Below are 19,108 nucleotides of genomic sequence, written 5' to 3'. Positions count from 1 at the left end.
GAACTTCCATATACTGCAAGTGTGGTCGCAAAAGAAAAAAAGAGAGAGAGATCAAGGTTTTAAAAAGATCTCAAAATGCTGAAACTACAGGTTTAACTGTTAAAAAGAATCAATGAAAAGGTACACATTGGTTCTAAAAAACAACCTGGAGGGACCTGCTGGCTGCTTTGAGAAATTTGAAAATTTCTTGTGAGGTAAGCACCTCATGACTTTTGGTCCTAAAGTCTTTGATCGTAGGATGTGTAACTGCATGCCTATGCACAGGAAGCACCAGTGCTGAGAGCTACAAGTTCCACCTTCTGTGAGGGCCCACCAATTCAGACTCTGTACTCCCAAAGCAGGATTAAGGAGAGATCCAGCAGTAAATTCTCTCCATGTAGTTCTGACAGTGAAACGGAAGCAGGAAGACTGTGATAGTAGTGGGTCTTTGTCCCACGATGAATGTTTTATGATGGCCTGTGGTCTTGGTTAGAAAATATGTCACATTCCTAGCTGAGAAAAAAGATCTTTTTAATGAAAGAATGAATGAACAAACAAACAAATAAATGACTGAGAACAGAGGACAGGTTTCTAGCCTTTCCCCTTCCTTCTGATGTGTTAGTAAAAAATCAGGGCTGATAAAAGAATACCCATATTTTCTTTTATTAAAAAAAATACCCATAATCTTCCAGAAACCTAGATTTAATTCAGAAGATTGGTCCCCTCATTTTTGAACTCTCTAATGTTGCCCTTTGACACTCTGGCCCTCTGGATCTTGACCTGATAGTCTTTGTTTTTATTTATATTGGTTCTGTTTTTGAGAAATCCAATGCAAATAAAAATTCCTATATATAGTACTTAGTGCCCTCCTGAAAATCTCCTGTGGGGACACATTCTCTGTTGACAGGCTTGTGGGAGGAAAGGGCAGCCAGTGAAGCACTGATGCTGAGCGCAGGGAGGCTCTGGAAGGCTGGGTGAAAACAAAACATGTTCCAGGTCAGAGTTCTGTAATCCATACGGCAGAAGAAAAGCATGAGGGGGCCTGCAGATTCACAAAAGGAAGGGAGAATTCAGGACCTTGCCCTTACAAAGAGCAAATCATATATTTTATTTCATTAGAGCATAGCAACTGACTTTTTTCCTCCAATAGAGAAATTTGACCAAAATATCCCCAAGGAAAATACACAGTCAGGGAAAACCATATGAATATAGATGAGGCTTCATCTTCCTCTAGGATGAGAACTGAAAGTTTAAACACTTTTACACATTTGTTTCCAAGACTCTCCTCTGTATGGCTGTTTCAGAGGCTATGACCTGTCATCCAAGACCCTGAGGAAATACCCACACAGACATGCATACCACAAACATTCCGCTTCTAACTGTCTGTAGATTTGATTTACTTTTAAGTATCTTATAACAATTTGATTTCATGTTCTCAAATATTCAAATTTCAGGATATAATTAACAATGCTGTGCCGTACATATGGCCATAATAAATAAATCTTTAATTTAAAAAAAAAAGGAGTTATAGGGAAATCTGGAATAATGTTTGTTTTGGAAAAAGATCAATTTTTCCAATTCAACAAAGATTTCTCCAGGACCTCTGTTCAAGCTGCTAACAACGTCCACAAAGTATGCAAAGGAGAGGACAGAGTCCGTGCCCTAGAAATGCAAACACACAGGTAAGGCTGGGATTTCCACCGCTACTGATAACAGATGCAACGTGGATGACTCCAAGAGCGGTGTTTCAATTAATTCTTGTGTCAGGTTCTGCAAAACTGGGACTATCGTCCTCATTTTAAAGATGAGGAGACTGAAACTCAGCAAGGTAACATATCTGAGCCACACAATCCAACAGACATAATCACAGTCAGCTCCCACCTGCCGGCCACCAGAATCCATGCTTTTCCCTTTTATACCATGTGCGCCCCTGAGAACTACAATAGAGACTGGAATATGAAGTGTCCTAGCAGCAGGAACAAAGACCTAAAATGGGTGGGAAAAGAAAAAAAACTCAGCTGACTGGCTGGCTGGGACAGGAAAGCCTTTGTGAAGAATAAGGCATTTGAAACAGGCTGAAAAAAGTAGAATGTCACCAAGGGGAGATGGGGTGAGTGTGGTTAAAAAAAAAAAAATCCTCTAAACCATGGCCTGAAATGCACCTTAGGCTGCAAATTCCATTCTTCCTTCTAACTCCAAAGTAGATAAAAAATTAGTATCATTCTTCAAGCTCAGGAGCTGTTATCTCAAAGTTTTTTTTTTTCTTTACTGATAACCATGTAAAGAAAATGAACTAGAATTGCAAGTAAGGTTTTAAGTTCATATCACATGCCTTATAATTTAAGAATGGTTTGGACACTGACACCAGCAACCAAAAAAGGAAAAGAAAAAGACATCTCAATCTCAGCAGCTGGAGGATTTAATTCAACTTTTTCTTTTTGAGGTCATGTTTTCTGTGAGCAGGAGATCAGAATAAAGACCCTTTGAAGACTCAATCCTTAAATATACTGATAATGAAGTCTTACAAATAAAGACCAAAAAAATTACCTGACAGTTTTTTTTTTAATTTTACTGCATGCTCTGCAACTAATAAAATAATTCATATTTTTCAGTCATGAAAAATTACATAAAGATGCTATTCCAGACAAAAATAGGGCAATTCACAGCAGTTAGGCTTGTTTTCTTAGATCTCTCAAGGATATGTGATTCTCGTGAACACATACACAAGCAGATTCTGAACCTTCCCTTGGTTTTCAGGGCTAAATAAAATTGAATTTAAGGCCCGTTGTCTGTGTCTTTTTAATAATCGACACAAGACCAAATATCAGTTATTCTGAAGTGAAACTCTCCAGATTGCAAAGAAGCTGGTCTAGATTGAAGGGGTAATGTTCACAATGGTATCTGGAAGAGGAGGGAGGTGGATATGGGCTTTGGAAGACAAGACAAGACAAGATGTAGACTAGCAAGTACAAGGGAATGTGTACTTGCCAGGTTAGACTGAGACTCACAGAAGAATACAGATTTTAGAAAAGATGCTAAATGACAGGATGCCAGGTCAAGGTGAAGTGGAGTTCACCTCACTTTAGGTCTCCTCAAGCTTCTAGCCTTTGGGATAGGTTTATTGTGTTATTGCTATGGTCTGAATATTTGTGTTCCCCCAAGACTCGTACATTGAAATCCTATACCCAATGTGATGGTATGAGGTGATGGGGACATTGGGAAGTGATGAGGGCATGAGGGTGGGGCTTTCATGAATGAGATTAGTGCTCTTATAAAAGGGACCCCACAGAGCCCAGCAGCCCCTTCCACCATGTGAGGACACAGCGGAAAGCCAGCAGTCTGCAACCCAAATGAGGATCTCCATCAGAGCTCTACCATGCTGACCTCCAGAGAGGAGAAGAGTAGATGATAATTCAATTTGGAGCATGTCACCTTCAGGGCTTGAGATAGGATATGGAGGGCAGGGGTGCTATCAAGCTAAGAGTTAAAAAGGTAAGAGGAGCTTAGGAAAGAGTTCAAGAATATTATGAAATCAAAAGAACAAATGTTTGTGTCTACAATGGTTATTAACAATAATAATTAGGACAGCAGCGACTTGGAAAATGGATTGGACATAGACAGATTCCATTTTTTGTCAGATTTGATTTTTAGGAAGAATAACTCTGACAACAGCATGAAAGAAGGAGACTCTAGAGTGGAAAGATTGAGTTATTACAAACACCTGTCTGGAGGTGGTGAGGAACTAAATTCGGAGAGTGGCCACGGGAATGAAGTGGGATGGCCAAATTTGAGATTCATTTTAAGGCAAAATTTCTGGGATGTGGCAATGGAAAAAAAAAAAAGGCAGGGGTGGGGAGAAGCCAGGGGAGTTTTCTTGAGGCACAGCAGGTTAAGGATCTGGTGTTGTGTCACTGCAGTGGCTCAAGTCGCTGCTGTAGGGTGAGTTCAATCCCTGGTCCAGGAACAACCACATGCCATGAGAGTGGCCAAAAAAAAAAACAAAACAAAAACAAAAACAAACAAACAAAAAAAGTGGGCCAGGAAATGAGAAAAATGGAAGCTTGAAGATTTCTAACTGAGAACAAGTAGGTAGACACTATTAACCAGCCTCACATAAGTCAAGCTTTTATTCCTTTTTCTTCCCTTTGTACTTATGTACATTCCCCCCTAGGCTCTGACAGTTTTCAAAGACACTGGGCCTAACTATAATCTTGCTGGTAGGAAGAAAATAAATCACTTGCCTTTTAAAATACTTACAATTACTAGTCTAAGAATAAACAGCTAGCAGCAATTGAAAAAGAGATTTAATAAATTATGTCCTAGGACTCAAAGTTGTAATCCCCTATCAAAGAAGGATGCTATTGTTTAACTCCATCACTCATTCCCATCACTCATTAGTCTTCACAACAGCTCTTAAAGGTCTCCACTTACTAAGTGGAAGATAATACAGTTTGACTCACCCAACTCCGCTGTAGCCCAACCATCTCCATTCCATACCCCTTGGCATCCCAGGGGCTGAAGAGCTAAAGAACTTTTATCATTTGTCAGATTTCCTGATAACTCTAGTTCTTTGCATAGCCAAGCTGAGCTCCACCAAGCAGACCTAAACATGCAGGATTTGGAAGGCAGAAGCCATTCTGCCATCCCTGCTATTTCCAGTAGCATTATTGCAGGGCGGCATTTGGTTTTCTTGTCTTTTCTGTAGCAATTGTTACAAAGATCTTGTTATGGGTTGAATTGTGTTCCTGAAAAAATGCTGAAATCCTAACCGTCAGTACCTGTGAATGTGACCTTATTTGGAAGCAGGTCCTTGTAGATAAACAAGTTAACGTGAGGTCCTTAAGGTGGCTCCAATCCAGTATCATTAGTGTCCTTATAAGAGAGGGAAATTTGGGCACAGAGACAGGTGCACCTACAGGAAGAACATCATGTGAACCTGAAAGTAGAGATCAGAGTGAGGCATCTACAAACCAGGGAATGTCAAAGGTTGCTGGCAAACCATCAAAAGTTAGGAGAGAGGCATGGAGCAGATCCTCCCTTATGGCTCTCAGGAGGAGCTAGCCCTGCTGACCCCTTGCTCTCGGACCTCTAGCCTCTAGAATGGGGAGACAATATGGTTCTGTTGCTCTAGCCCAGCAGCTTGTGATATTTATTAAGAAGCCCTAGAAAAACAGCACAGGTCCAGATGTCTGGCCCCTACTTTTGTGGGTTGCATCCACTGTGATGATGTCCACTGCGGCATAGTGGAGTATTCCCAGAGCTGGCTGTTATAGTTTCCGTTTTTCGAGTCCTTCCTTCTTCTCTTAAAAACGGCAGCAGCTACCTGGGTAGGCCAGTTCAGTGGTGATGCCTGAAAATTCAGCCTAGAACCTGCTTCTGACTTCCCGTTCCTTGAACCAAGTCCCCTTCTCTTAACCTAGTCCAGTGGATTCTGGTAACGACAACATGTATCTTACATCCTGACTAGAGGAAACCACGGCACTCCAACAAGCATCAAAGATTCCAGCCCATGGAAAACAAATGGAAGTTCAATATTTTCTTGGACTATGCAGTGTACAGATCCATAACAAGGATGTAAAGGCTGGAGCAGAGTGAAATTAGGTAGGGAGTCTGATTGAAATTAGGTCGCAAATCTAAAAAAGAAAAAAAAAAAGTCTATTCCTTTTAGCGATTTCTGTGTTTATAGGAAGAATCCTGACTTTACTGCAGTAGTAAGCTAGTTGTTTTTCCTTAATGAGGTAAAATGAGGGAAAGCAGACTGTCAGAGGGGTAGGATGGATAAGAATGGAATTTGTAAATATGGCATAAACGTTGTAATCTTTGTTGGTCAAATAGAATTTGGGGCAGTCTCATAGCTTTGCAAAGCTCCCTTCAAAACTTACATAAAACCTGAGAGAGAAATCAGTCACTAAAACCCAGGCCCATGTCTTACATGGCTTTTCTTTTTCCTTTTTTCTTTTTTTTTTTTTTTACTTTTTAGGGCCACCCCCACAGCATATGGAAGTTCCAACGCTAGGGGTCGATTTGGAGCTGAAGCTGCCAGCCTACACCACAGCCACAGCAACACGGGATCCGAGCTGAGTCTGTGACCTACACCACAGCTCACAGTAACACTGGAACCTTAACCCACTGAGCAGGGCCAGGGATCAAACCAAACCTGCAACCTCATGGATACTAGTCAGGTTTGTGACCACTGAGACACGGTAGGAGCTCCTATTTTTAGTCAACTCTTTCTCATCTAAACAGTGTGAATGATGTATGAGGCTAAAACTCACAATATTGTTAATAATCACAATAGTTTGGAGGGAGTTTTTTTAAAAAACCATAACGCTTCCTGGGTCTAGACCTTTTCTGCTCCACATGGATAAATTAAATCTCAGAGAGGTGAACTAGCTAATTCAAAGTCAAGCAAATGGTGATTTGATTATTCGAAGGACAAATAGCCACCCCTTACATAAGAAAGAATTCACAAATTCACTTTCTCATGTCCTCGGAAAGCATATGTAAAGAACCAGGTGTATATTACACACTAACAGATAGGCACAGAGATATTTAGGGAAAGCCTTGCTTATCTAATGCTGTGAGCCCCGACTCAGGTGAACAGGTGAACAAAGAACATCAAAGAGAGAAGTCAGCTGAGGCCTCAAGGCCTAGATCTAATGCTGGCTCTGCCCTGAGCCTTCCTCGTCTCTCAGTACTCGCCTGCTCCTGAGTCTCAAGGCGCCCCGGTCTTTTCTGTTAGAATATTTGTCACTTACTTGTTTTTAACATTTACCTGGTGCCAAAGGCAACACTCTTCCACATGTTTTCCTCAAAACAAGCCTATGTGACATGCAGTATTATTATCCTCATTTTATAGATGGGGAGCAAAGGGACAGAGACAGGAGATCACTCCACCCAGATGGAACAGGAGTCAAATCCAGGCGGGCGAGGCCCAGAATTCATGCTCTAACCCCTACCCTACACCCCTTTGGCCATGTTAAGGCTGTAGACATCCACGCCCAGATTTTTCTTCTACCGCAAACTTACTGAGAACAGAGTTCATTCTAACCCAGGCCTATATTCCAGAGAACATTTAGAATAGTGCCTGGGGCAGACTTAGACATCCAATCATTAACTAACTAAATGAATAACAAATAGGAGAAGAAGGCATAAGGGCATCTAGGCTTTGATAGCAAGAACACATCTGTTCTGTCGATAGCAGGAACCACAACCAGACTTATGTTTACCAAGGATGGGGGTGAGGAGAAGGACGGAGAGTTTGGGATTAGCAGAGGGCAACTACTACACATAGGATAGATGTTGTTACAAGGTCCTACTGTATAGTACATGATTCAGCAGCCTGTGATAAGCCATGATGGAAAAAAATATGAAAAGGAATAAATATGTTTATAACGATGTCACCTGGCTGTACAACAGAGATTAACACAACACTGTAAATCAACTATACTTCATACAAGTTTTTTAAAAAAGAACACATCTGTGTTGTGATAATGGGGCTGGAGAAACACCGTCCTAACTCTTTGGTCCTTTCATTCCCACCTACTCCCTGCATCCTACCTTCCTTAAGCTGCTGTGCTAAGAGGTGTTAAGAATGGATGAACTATAGGGAAAATAGCCAACTGCAGAATGAGAGCTAGCTCTTGATGAAACTCTAAAGAAATGTGACTTTGCTGCTTTCTGTTTCCTTTTTCCCCCTTGGGGGGGGGCGGGGCGGGGGCATTTGAAGTGTCTGGGGCTTCACTTCACGGGTTTGGAGAGGTCACCACTGGGCCTCCAGGAAGAGAACAGTCTGACCACAGCAGTGGGACAATCACCGTAAGGCACATGCTATAAAATATATATTCCCTCCGACACATGATTCAGCCCCACTCAAATGTTCCCTGTAGTTCAGATTTGTACACTTGATGTACCCTTCCCTCATAAACTCTCATAAAATCTCCTTAGTGCATGACTCACTTTTGTTCATTTACTCACATTTCGGTGATGATAATTAACCTTGGCTAAGAGGTTCTCTTCACTAGACTGACTCAGGGGTTGTTAAAAGCAACCGGCTCACACACTAGACAGTCGAAGATGGAGACACGAAATGCAATTGGGCTCATGTGTTCTGGTATTCACATCTAACAATCTTGCAAATCCAAGCTCTCAGCTGGAGGGTCTCTTGGTCAAAAGCAGGGGCTCTGAAGTCCAGGTCCTCAGTTTTGGTCAGTCAGTCTCATGGTTGCAGCCATTCAATAACTGGTAACTGGGATGGAAAAGCCAGAAAAGAATGAAAGTGTCTCCTTGCTATTATTATATTTTATAATAGAATAGCCTATTTGATTACTTACTTGGCTTAAAATTGCATGACTCGTTCCTCAAAAAATTAAAGAATTACCACATGACCCATAAATTTCACTCCTAGGTATGTACCTAAAGAATTGAAAACAGAACTTCCTGTGGTGACTCAGCAAGTTAAGAACCCAACATAGTGTCCAGGAGGATGCAGGTTTGATCCCTGGCCTTACTCAGTGGGTTAAGGATCTGGCATTGCTGCAAGCTGTGGCATAGGTCACAGATGCAGCTCAGATCTGGTGTTACCGTGGCTGTGGCATAGGCTGGCAGCTGCAACTCAGGTTTGACCCCTAGCCCTCAAACTTCCATATGCCACAGCTGTGGCTATAGGAAAAACAAACAAACAAACAAGAACTGAAAACAGGTATTAAAATAAACACATGCAGTTGCATTTTCATAGCAACACTGTTGCCAGTAACCAAAGTAGAAAAAGCCCAATGTCCAACAACAGATAACTGGATAAGCAAATTGTGGCAAATACATAGAGTAGAATACTATTCAGTCATAGAAAGAAGTGAGTATTGATACAGACTCCAACACAATGAAACTTGAAATCACATGCTAAAGGAAAGAAGCCAAACACAAAAGGTCTCATATTATGTGATTCTGTTTAATCCAAAACATTCAGAATAGGTAAATCCACAGAAACAGAAAACATATTAATGGTAGCCAGAGGCTGAGGGGATGAGAAATATGGGAAGGACGGCTCAGTGGGGACAGGGCTTCCTTTTAAGGTGATGAAAATGTTTGGGAACTAAATAAAGACGGTGATTATACAACATTGTGAACATACAAACTGCCACTGAATTGTCGCCTTTAAAATAGTTATGTGAATTTGACCTCAATTTTTAAAAATTGCATGTCTGAGTTCCTGTCGTGGCGCAGTGGTTAACGAATCCGACTAGGAACCAGGAGGTTGCGGGTTCGATCCCTGCCCTTGCTCAGTGGGTTAACGATCCGGCGTTGCCGTGAGCTGTGGTGTAGGTTGCAGACGCAGCTCAGATCCCGTGTTGCTGTGGCTCTGGTGTAGGCTGGCGGCTACAGCTCCGATTTGACCCCTAGCCTGGGAACCTCCATATGCCACGGGAGCGGCCCAAGAAATAGCAAAAAGACAAAAAAAAATTGCATGTCTTCCTATTGAGGAATTACTAACACACTAAATAAAATTATAAACCTGTCATTCTTTTGCAAGTCAGTATGGCACACATCCTATCATACAAGGATAATGTTCAAATTATTTAATAACCAGCAAAGAACACATGCCCCCACTCAAAAATTACAGCTCCTGTTAAAATTAGTGCTTCAGCTGTCAGCCATTTAGACAGAGACCCACCGAAGAATCATTTTCAACCAAAGCCATGTATGCAGGTCAGCAGGCATAATCTCAATGACTCCTTACCAACAATCCAGATTCAATTGTAAAGGGATATTTCTTCCATTTGGCAGAAAAAAATAAAGTTCAGCAAAACCAGGTGATTTGCTCAAGATCACATAAATATTAAATGGCAGAACCAGGACTCATATCCAGGCATTCTTATTTCAAACTGAGATCCCTTTACTGCACAAAAGTCATTTTTCTCAATACGACTTAAATGCAAACAACTCAACTGCTCTAGTCTTTTGGAAAAGACATTGGCCCTCTAAGCACTCTGCCAGATTTTTAAATTATTAAGAGAGTAGAAAACACCAAAGGAAGAAACAGACCAGATGTCCTGGAATAAGCTCAGTGGTGTGGTTACGTGAATAAAAACTATTATTTGACCATTTAGTATTTTGCAAAATAATGTACCCTGGGTATAAATGTAGCAAAAAATAACCCCCTGCCCCACCCTTTACCACCAAATCTGATAATAGCACAGTACCCAGGCTGGCCATCTCAAGCAGACGACTTGTTCAGTGACACAGGGCCCTTGGGCTCACAAGTTTCATGGTTTAAAGCTCTGTTCTGCTGCCTTGACATTCTTAATCATTTTTGAACAAGGGGTCCTGCTTTTGTATGTAGCTGGATTTGCCAGCATCCAGCTGATTTTAATTCTTATCTGACCTACTTAGAAGAGGGAGTCTGAGCATCAAAAAGAGATAATGTTATAAAATTCTTGACAGTTACTCCTCTTCAGGGATTTGTGATTATTTAGATTCACTGCAAGGCAGCCCCTTGAGGAATATATTACCCACGTTGACTTGGATCTCCTGAGGCTCAGGGAAGGGTTCTTCTTGAAACTTCTACTGCTGCCTTGCAGCCTTCAGGAAGGCCTTGTATGAAGAACCCCTCGCTCCCACTCACTCTCCTCCATCACGTCACTGTGTTCATGCCCTTCTTAGCACTATCATAATCTGCAACGATTTCTTTCTTGTCTGTTCATTATCTGTCAGCTTCACCAGAATGTAAACTCTACAAGGGCGGGAACTTTTCTGTTTTCATCAGTGCGTACTTCCTGCATGAGGCCGGCACATTGAAGGCACCCAATAGGTCATTTCTTGAACGAAATGAATGAATGAAGAAATGAATGAATTTTCCAGTAGACCCGAAGAGGCTGCTCTTTGCACCGACTCTAAAGCACTGTAATGTCCTTTGGTCCCATGGTCAACGGGTGGATTCTGTTGGAATGCATTAGTTTACAAATGTTTAACTATCAGCTTATTTATCTACCTACTCTGAAAATGAGATTCTAAACGACAATAAAAAATGGCTTTGGAATTTGTACTTAGCCAGTGGAGCACATGGTACAGAATGTTCTCAGAAGCAACAGAACTTGTGAACAATGAGGCAGCCACGTCCCAGACTTTATAACCTTGCCTGCCTGGTGTTCTTGCCCACAAACCTTTCAGCTTCTGACCTGAATCTGGATTCTCCCCTCTGCCATGGGAGATAACAGATGAAATCCAAGGGAATTACCTATATCCTGGATCTTGGCTGCCACATGTGCTCAACCCAACCGTTTCCACCCAGTTCCGTGCTTAGAGCCCTGCTATTTTATGGAAAGAATGTAATTAACACCATCCACCACAAACTTTGCTCCCAGCAGAGCCCCTGACCAAAGCAGCATTATTTCATTCAGACTGTGAATGCTAGATTGCTCCAGATGGCAAAGCTGAATCAACAGACCCCGGCAGGAAGGCTGGGTTTATTTCACAGCAGGTAGGAATGTGCAGTTGAAGCACAAACAGAAAACTTCTTTGGCCTTCCCTGAATTATGTGTTTGCTGCTGTTAATAAAATCAGGATCTATTAGCCTAGCTGCCCCATACACAAAAATTTTCTGGACCAACAAATTTACACGTAGCTTTTACCCTGATGAACCAAAGTCATTTATACACACACACACACACACACACCCCACACACACAAATTCTCTCAATATAAACTCATCGTAAAAGGTTTGAATAATGTAGAAGTATCTAGATTAATATATAGGGTCCTTTATCCCACCCCATTCTCTCCCAGAGGTAACTGGTTAACATTTTATCTCAGGTGTGATCTTTCTCTGTTAACATTTTTTTATTTTTTTGCTATTTCTTTGGGTCATTTCCGCGGCATATGGAGGTTCCCAGGCTAGGGGTCAAATCGGAGCTGTAGCCGCTGGCCTACACCAGAGCCACAGCAACGCGGGATCCGAGCCGCGTCTGCAACCTACACCACAGCTCACGGCAACGCCGGATCGTTAACCCACTGAGCAAGGGCAGGGACCGAACCCGAAACCTCATGGTTCCTAGTCGGATTCGTTAACCACTGCACCACGACGGGAACTCCGACATTTTAAAACATATTGTTCTGACACTCTTTCTGCCTTTGAAATATTTACTTAAAAACAATTATAGAAAGCATTCATAAAAACCTTTCTTGAATTTTAGATGTGCATGTTCTCACATATTAATATTTCTGAAATTGAGCTGTGTTACATTTGATAGCTTCTTACATTCAGTGAAACACCAAATTTTTCCATTTTCAATAAATGGGGCATGCTTGACGTATTGTTTTGAACCTGCTTTTCAAGAGAACCTAAATAAGTTCCTGACAATATTTACCACTCTCAGTACATTTATATCCACATTATGGTTTGATGTTTTTAAGCTGTTATAAAATATATGGTTATAGTTCTCACATCTTCAAGCTGCTTCTAAATTTACTCCTGACCCATCACACCATGCCATAAAGGTCCTTTATAAAATTCGTGCTGTCTGCTGCTCACGTTTCCACTATAGATGCAAGAAAAAACTGTCCTCATGCTTTCTGGCTGTCTGATTGTGGCAGCCCAGATTGAATGAGGGAGTACAGGGAAAAATATTTTGCAACTCACAAATAACCTTGTGAATATAAAAGCCTGCTTTACTCCAAAAGTACCCTCCTTCGCTGTTGGTGGGAATGTAAATTGGTACAACCACTCTGGAAAACAGTATGGAGGTTCCTCAGAAAATTAAATATAGAGCTACCATATGATCCAGCAATCCCACTGCTGGGCATATAATCAGGACAAAACATTCTTTCAAAAAGATATATACACCCATATGTTCATCACAGCACTATTCACAATAGCCAAGATACGGAAACAACCTAAACGTTCATCGACAGATGAATGGACTAAGAAGTTGTGGCACATACATACAATGGACTATTATTCAGCCACAAAAAAGAACAAAATGTCAATTACAGCAACATGGATAGAACTAGAGATTCTCATATTAAGTGAAGTAAGTCAGAAAGAGAAAGGCAAATACCACACGATATCACTAATATGTGGAATCTAAAATATGGCACAGAGGATCCTATCTACAAAACAGAAACAAATCATGGACACGGAGAGCAGACTTGTGGTTGCCAGGGGAGGGGGGAAAGAGTGGGATGGACAGGGAGTCTGGGGTTGGTGAATACAAACTGTAGCATTTGGAGTGGATGAGCAATGGGTTCCTATTGCACAGCCCAGGGAACTGGGTGTGATTGAGTCACTCTGCTGTACAACTGAAATTGAAGAAACATTGTAAATCAACTATACTTTAATTTAAAAAAAGAAAGAAAGGTATTGGAAAATTATTCCCCGCCACGCTTGCCTTCTGATTAATTCCACTTGTAAGAGTTTAAGTCTAATTAAAAACAAGCCAATGACTTAAAAAAAAATTGTTCGTGGATGAGATAAAGAATTTAGATCATACTCTTTGGGGAGCACCCTCATGTAGTTAATATGCACACAAAAATCTTTTCCTCATACAGAGGGCAATCGGGGTGTCACTTGACTTATACACTGGTTTATTTTTATTTTCTTTAAGCTGTGTAGTTGAGAATGTTCCGCCATGTGACACACACATACCCATGTGAGAACTGTGGGTTTTGCAATATCTCACCATTTTCCCCTGGTGGGAAATGGGGAAGTGAGGCATTTGCAAACTCCATTTCCGCTTTTGCCCACCGGAGCTGTCACGTGACATCCCCCACCCCCATTCCCTGGGTCCTGAGCAGCCTTAGACTCTGGGGCTGGCCCAGGGGCTGAGCAGGCTTAGAATGAACTCACGGAGGCTATTGTCACACTGAGCAAGACTACAGAGAACCAGAGGGTTCTGACTTGCATTTAGGGTCGCTCCGACCTAGAATCGGCCTCCCAGAAGCAGGTGTGCTCTGGGCCTCTCAAGAGGGAGGCCCTAAAGATTCAGATGAGGTCTGGAGTCCTCAGGGCTTTCTCAGTGCCCCAGGGAACTAGCTGCCCCTTAGACTCTGGGGCCTGCCCCCCATCAGACCTCCTGGGACTGAGGAAGCCTAGACTGACTATACCTCTGACCTAGGCTGGTAATTGAGTGAGCCCTAAATGTTGCCAAGAATATGGGGTTCTGCAGCTGGAAACTGATCCCTCAGCAAAAACAGCATCTGACCCTTTGAGACAGTCAGGCATTTACAACAGCTGCAATATAACTATTCAAATGGTTGTAAAGGACGAACGGGAATTTGGACTTTGCACCTATGAAGTTAGTCAGCATTCTTTCCATTTACCTTCAGGGAAAAGAGAGGTCACACTGGCTTTTGACCAAATGGCCTGATCTTCTCCTGCCACAGAGCTCATCAGAACCATGAATCTGACGCAAATACACCAGCTGCCCTCTACTTCCAAAAAGACCCCAATTTGATTCATCCCTCGCCATCTCTCCTGCCACCCCCAGGTCCAAGCAGTCATCACCCCTCACCTAGGTTATTGCAACAGCCTCCCCAAAGCTTCCTTGCTTCTGCTATTATTTTCCATCCATCCATCTCCATACATAAACCAGTATAATCTTTGAAAACATCAATTTTGTATGTCACTGCCACCAGACTTCATTTAAAAGCCTGTGGCTTTCTACTGTACTTAGAATAAAATCCAAACTCCGTGGCCTGGACAAGTCCCCACACTTTGACCTCCCCAGCATTTCTCTTATGCGTGATACTATAAACACCAACTTTGAACACGGAGTGTTCTTTCCTGCTGCAAAGCATTGGCTGCTGCCTTTGCCCAGAAGACATTCACTGCTATTCTTTGCATAAAATACTTCCTCTGATCTCAGAGTCTCCACTATAACATCACCTGCTCAGCACAGCTGTCCCTGGGCACCTGTCTGAAGCCCCCTCTCCCATCACTCTGTCATATCACCTCATTTACTTCTTCTTTTTTTTTCCTTTCACTTTTTAGGGCCATACCTGTGGCTTATGGAAATTCCCAGTCTAGGGGTTGAATTGAATCAGAGCTACAGCTGCCACCTAAACCTCAGCAATGCAGAATCCAAGCCGTGTCTGCAACCTAAAGCACAGCCCACAGCTACATGGGATCCTTAACCCACTGAGTGAGGCCAGGGATCAAACCCACATCCTCATGGATCCTAGTCAGGTTCATTAACCACGGTGCCATGAAGGGAATTCCTCTTCTTCTTCTTCTTTTTTTTTTAAGCTGTGCCTGCAGCATTTGGAAGTTCCTGGGCCCAGGATAGAACCTGTGCCGTAGCAGTGACAAAGCCAGGCCTTTAACCCACTGAGCCACAAGAGAACTCTGCACTTCCCCTTTAAGACAACTTACTATACTCTATAATTACCCTATGTATTTTCTTCTGTCTTCCTATATGAAAATCTAAACTTCTGAGAACAGGGAATGTTATTAGCTTCCCCATCATGTCCTCTTTCTCTAACCTAGAACATTTCCTGAACGATTGGGAAAATTGATTAAAATTCGTTAGGAAATGCTGCATACCATTAGAATCCACCAGCTCAGGGCTGCCTGTGTCAGGATGTGGGGAAAGGCTGAGTGAAAACAGAATAAAGCATTGTTCCCAAGCCAGGTGCCTGTCAGCAGGACAAATTTGCAAGCACTCTTTGACCTGGCAAATCAGTCTTCAGGGGCAGAAGGTGAACATGCTTGGTTAGGAAGTTCCATGGGTGAGTCAGGGGCATCTTAGTCTCAGCAGGATCAGAAAGAGCGTTTCCTTTGTCACTGGAGTCACCACGGCTCACAATGGACAGTTATGGGGTGATAACATGTGGTCAGAGCAAGGCTTCAACCCTCCTGTTATAGGAGAAGTAGCGAGCATAGAGGTACCCTGACAGATGAGAGTAGAGCTCTCAGAAGTGATGTTTTGTTCCTGCTGTGGTGCAGTGGGTTAAGAATCCAACTATAGTGGCTCGGGTCACTGTGGATGCATGGGTTTGATCCCAGGCCCAGCACAGTGGGTTAAAGGGTCCAATGTTGCTGCACTTGTGGCATAGGTCACAGTTGCGGCTCAGATTCAATCCTTGTCCCAGTAAGTTCCATATGCCGTGCGTGTGGCCATTACACAAAACAAAACAAAAAAAGTGCTGGTTTGCTACAACCCAACCTTCCAGGGAAGCATATGAGGCAACTCAGATCAAAGGGCTTGAGCTTTTGTGAGGGGGGGAGCGGGTGTCTGTTTAAAATAGCTCTTTTTAGGAGCTCCTGTTGTGGCTCAGTGGTAGTGAACACAACTGGTGTCCATGAGGATACAAGTTCGATCCCTGGCCACGCTCAGTGGGTTAAGGATCTGGCATTGCCATTAGCTGTGGTGTAGGTCACAGACACAGCTCAGATCTGGCATTGCTGTGGCTGTGGCATAGGCTGGCGGCTGCAGCTTCGATTTGACCCCTAGCTTGGGAACTTCCATATGCTGCAGGAGGTGCAGCCCTGAAAAGCATAAAAAATAATAAATAAATAAATAAATAAATAAATAAATAAAACAGCTCTTTTTTATAAAAGTAGAATATAGTAGAAAACTTGGAAAATATAGGAAAAATATAAAGGAGACATTTTAGTACCAAAAAAAAAAAAACCACCATAGCCACTAATACATATATTGAGGGTTTACAATCTGTCAAGCATTTTCCTATGCGCCTCGCATGTATTTATTTATTCAATTCTCACAACAACCCAATGAGGTGTTTTCCTGACCCATTTTACAGCTGAGAAAACTGAGGCACGGGGGAGTTAGGAAATTTGCCCCAAATCGTGCAATCCTAGGATTTTAATTTAGCAGCGCTCCTCCAGAACTCACATTCTTGGCTCTAGGCGGTTGTATATATTTACATCTGTACACATACACACACATTTGTACATGCAATGGAGCGAAAAGAAGGCTTAAATATTAACAACCTTTCCTCATCCTTCTATTAAGGAAGAAAGCTCATTTTGGGTTAGCTTCCAGATCTCTGAAAAATAAATAAAATATTTTAGATTCCCCTTTTATGGTTAAGGTAGGGATGATCTTCCTATTGCCAGAAGCTGTGTTTGCTTATTTGTGAAGCCATGACCTGGCGTGTAACTTCATCAAATGTTTGTTCTACGACGGCAGAGTGACCATATTTCTCTCCCGCCTCCTACACCCCTTTAACCTGCTCAGCTGGCCCTAGATTTGTTAGCTTGGCTGTGATTTTTTTTTCCTAGTCAATGGCTAAATTTTGGCGGCTGATACTTTGTTTCAGAATTTTGCCCTATGTTTAATCATTTCTTTGAATACATTTTTTTCTCATACTGCTCTTGTCTGGTTTTGGCATCAAGGTTGTACTGGACTTATAAAGTGAATTGACAAGTGCTTCCTCTTTTTCTCCTCTCTGAAAGAGTTTACGTTTGGAATTACCAGCACCTTGATCTCACCTATGAGAAAGTCTGGGCCTAGGATTTTGATCACAGGAAGATTTTAAATTTTTAATTCGATACCTTTCATGGTTAGTGCACAAGTCAAACTTTGTTTTATTTTTTGAGTCGGTGCGGATGAAAGTTTATTGTCCCAGGAACAAATCTAATTCTCAAAGGTTTTTAAATTTTATTGGCGTATAAACTTGCTTTTTTCTCATTTATCTAATTTTGTAATGTTACATGTGTAGTAACATTCTTTTCTTCCTTTTTTCCTTGACAAATCCTGACAGAATTTGCCATTTTTTATGACCCTCCTGAAAACAGACTTTTTTGATATTCTCCTTTGTATGTCTGATTTCTGTTTTATTAATTTCTATCTGTTAAAATTTCTTTGGCTTATTCACTGAGTTTGTTCTTCTCTCTGAGTTCTTAAATTGGATGCTTAGCTCGTTTTATGTCTGCATTTCTTCTTTTTTAATACAAGCTTTCAAGGCTAAGAGCAAGAAAGACCCAGTGAGAGAATCATAATAAGCTTGTATCTAATCAAAAAGCTACATTAATCTAATGTTCGTAAAACTATGTAAAATGAACATCCCCAACCCAGTAACTTCAAAAATTGAGGGAGGGAAGAAATTCCCGCTGGGGTACAATGGGCTAAGAATCTGACTGCAGCAACTCAGATCTCTGCTGGGGCTCAGGTTTGATCCCCAGCTTCTCACAGTGGATCTAGCAACCACCAGCTGGTTTCAACCCCTGATCTGGCTGTGGGTGCCATCAGAAAAAAGAAAAAAAAAATTGAGTGAGGGATAACCAATGTATTTAATTTACGTTGGATGAATGAATTTGGATTTGTTTTTTCTCTGCAGATTATTCACGGAAGTATTATTATATTAGTTTTTCAACAATCCCATTTATTAACAGATACACTTTGCTTTCTGTCCATTATTATTTTTTTTTTTTTTAGAGCCACACTTTCGGCATATGGGTGTTCCCAAGCTAGGGGTAAAATCCAAGCTAGAGCTCCCGGCCTGTGCCACAGCCACAGCAATGCCAGATCCAAGCCTTATCTGCGACCTACACCACAGCTTGTGGCAATATCGGATCCTTAACCCAATGAGAGAGGACAGGGATCAAATCCGCATTCTCATGGATACTTGTCAGGTTTGCAACCCACTGAGCCATAACGGGAACTCCCTGTCAATGATTTTAACACCAAGACAGCTAAGAAGGACTCTGGATTATACCTTTTTGTATTAGTCTTGATTTTTCTTTAAATTCTATTTTCAGGCTGACTTCACATGATGAGAATAGCATGAAAATGTATGGGTTTAATTTACATATCTTACCAGAAATCGTAGTCAGGCAATTCTGGGGGAAGGGAGAACCCACCGTGCTTGACTTCCAAAATATTTATCATAGTAGGAAAGCCATTTTATGGCTTCACTTCTAACCACAAATGCACTATTAAACTAGATTTCCAAATATATCTATTAAAAGGGAAAAAAAACCTGCCAAAAAAAGTTTGCCACATCCTCTGGCCCTGGCTGATGGCAGGCATTACTCATCCTTTCTAAATTAGCAGGTGCACCCATCTCCTCCATCCAAGTTGCTGTGCAGCCGATTCAAGTGCTCTTTATCACTGCCTCTGATCATTTGATGGATAAACCTGAATTTGGGTTTTCCTGTCACTGCCTTTACCTC

Source organism: Phacochoerus africanus, chromosome 2 (genome assembly GCF_016906955.1).
Source record: "Phacochoerus africanus isolate WHEZ1 chromosome 2, ROS_Pafr_v1, whole genome shotgun sequence".
Lineage (NCBI taxonomy): Eukaryota > Metazoa > Chordata > Mammalia > Artiodactyla > Suidae > Phacochoerus > Phacochoerus africanus.
The sequence above is the reverse complement of the archived record's forward strand: the minus strand, read 5'-3'. Positions refer to the sequence as shown.